This window comes from Cryptomeria japonica, chromosome 3 (genome assembly GCF_030272615.1).
Source record: "Cryptomeria japonica chromosome 3, Sugi_1.0, whole genome shotgun sequence".
NCBI lineage: Eukaryota > Viridiplantae > Streptophyta > Pinopsida > Cupressales > Cupressaceae > Cryptomeria > Cryptomeria japonica.
In genome coordinates, this window is record NC_081407.1 from 308,500,118 (window position 1) to 308,503,008 (window position 2,891).

Below are 2,891 nucleotides of genomic sequence, written 5' to 3' on the forward strand. Positions count from 1 at the left end.
TCTCAAAATATGGGGAGTGGTCATACAAATGATCAAAGAATTTTGATGTTGATGGTTGATATGGATACTTATTTTTGAATATTCAATCTTACTAAGTTGAATAGAGGATTTGTTCGATAGGCCCCTATGACAAATGCACCAAATGATATGGATAAAGTCTCCCAATATGCAAACTTGATTTGACTAACTTGAATACTTAGCTAGGTATTGTTGCTGAGATAGTTGGATGATAAACTCTTGATCACTTGGTTTTGATACTCCTCTATGTTGATTGGATGAAAATCTTACCTAAAGATAGTTGAAATGTTGATAACCATCTCCAAAGGTGTTTGGTTGGATTCAGAAATTTCTCTCACCTATATATGACTTTTCCTTGTTTTTGAACTGATTTTTGAGTTTGATTTACGCTTGAAAATAATGGGCATCCTAATGCTAAACATTGAGTGTATGTTCTTTTGAGGATGTGTTGAAATCCCCGATGTTTTCACTGGTTTGGATCATAATAAATACACATCAGATAGACTCTTTATTCAAAGGTCATTGACAATATCATAACCCTCTAGTCTCGATACTCCGTCAGCTCAAACAACTTTGTCACCCCCTGGAGGGCACCCATTTTTTTGCCTTTTTCTAGAAATTAACCCAAAGTGAATTGCTTCACAATTGGGTAGTTATCTTGGGAGATATATGGTGAGTAATCTTGGGGGTAGATTCTTCCCCACCCTTGCACTATGATATTGCCAATGTTTGGCAACTGACTCAGCTCAAAGTCTCTACCGCTATGACTTTTAGTAAAGGCTTATTTTCGAAGATACCCTTTGAATTCGCACAAGTGTGATTGAGGCCTATAGCCCAATAAAGTACCAAACAAGATGTAGTCACGCAAGCGTGATTGAGACCTCAAGGCCCTACAAAGTGCTTGATATAAGATAACTCAAATATGCTTCGTCCCCCTAGATTTTCATCTCAAAAGGCGATTTGATTATAGTGAGTTAGAATACTTGGCTTTAGTTGTACTAACTTGGGTCATTCTCTTATCACTAGCCCCCTCAAGGCATTCGGGAAGACATGCCCTCTAAAGGTTGTAAAATGCTTGAAGTAAAATAAAGCAATGAAAAAAAAAGTGGGTTTGGCTTTTTGATCACCCAATTAAGGGGATAGCATATACCTACCACTTAAGACAAAGCACTCAAAAGTTCATTTTATCCTTCAAGTCAATTTTTTTCTAACCTCTAATTAGAGATGTTGCTCCAACCAAACATGGTGTTCCTTTTAATCCTTCATAACAATGATTTTCTAGACCAGGAAAAGGGAATCCTGGTCAAAATAAAGTAAAGCACGTTGCTAGAAAGTAAACCACTTTACAAAATTGGAAATTGTGGCTTGTTCTTTTTAACTTGCAAGAATAAGGCGGATTGTTCTTTTTATCCCTTTGCAAGAAAATTGAAATTTAACTCATTTTTAACTTGCAAGAAATCCAAAAAAATGTGATTTTTTTTTTTTTTTACCTTGCAATGAGGTTCTTTTTAAGCTCAAAGGAAAGTTTGAATTATTTTAAACCCAAAATGAAGGTATGAAGTTCTTTTTAAACCAAAGGAAAATGAGTTCTTTTTAATCCAGCTTAAAAAGCTAGAAAAGAAATCAAAATTCCCAATTCTAACTCCTCCAATTTGCAAGAAATGATTATCAACTTGGAAGAAAAGGAGGTTAGTGAAAAATCAAAACTTTAGGTGGTCTTACCCAAGCCTAAATTCAAACTTCAGTTACAAATTTCATCCTCTGTCTTAAATGCGCAAAAACATAGATCAAATTCTCTATTTCATATGCACAAAAATATAGGTCAAATGCACCAAAAGAACAATCGTATGTGCTATAGAAACTATTAGATGCACTAAATAAAGTTACATATGCATGAAAATATAGGTTAAATGCGCTAAAATAATTGTTATATGCACTAGAAAAGGGATCAAATGCGCTAAACAATGGTTAACATTCCTGGGCGTGACCTTGCGGAAAAAATGTTAGAAATTTGGAATTTTCAAGGGTCCAACCCCACAGTGGGTGCCAATTAATGTATACCAGAAATGTGGTATCAACCTGCAAGAGGGGAAAACATCTCAAACACACACATGGAACAATATGTTAGAGGTTAGAAATCAAAATTCAAAACCAAGAAAATAGCTTTGAAAAACCAAACTCTAAGCCTATCCCATGTTCCACTATCTCTAAAGATCCTCAAGATTCAAGGTGGCCCTCACTTAGAAGAGAATTTGATCTTTTGGATGACAAAGAAAGAGATTTATGAGAATGATTCTAAGATCTAAATGGAATGCAACTAAGATCTTAGTCAAATGCTAAGATGAGATGATGAAGATGAGATGCAAAACTAGATGAGTTCCAAATTAAAAGTTAAGATGATGCTAGATGAGTTAATTAATCTATGTGAGTATGCAATGCTAGAAAAGATACAAAATTATGCTAAAATATGAATTAAAATGAATCTAAATGCTATGAGATGGATGCTTGATGCTAATGCTTGGATGCTTGAGGATGGAAAAATGAGCTCCTTAACCTGCAAATTGACTATAATTTGGATGCACAAGATTGTTATCTTTTTGAAGAAGGAATGGGCTCTATTTATAGGCAAAATAGAGAAATGTATGGTTGAGATTGAGTAATCTCAACAAGGGTTAGGATTGAAAGTTATCCATCCATGGGAGAGATTCAATCCAATCCCAAGTTGATGAATGTCACCTTGAGAGGGCTTGAGAGGATTATAAACAAGCATTAGATGTTAAGCAAGCAATTAGGGATAACTTCAAGGAGTGAAATCATTGGATAATGTCATTAACCAGGGAGGCATGCTATTACCCAAGAGGTAAACTCTTGTG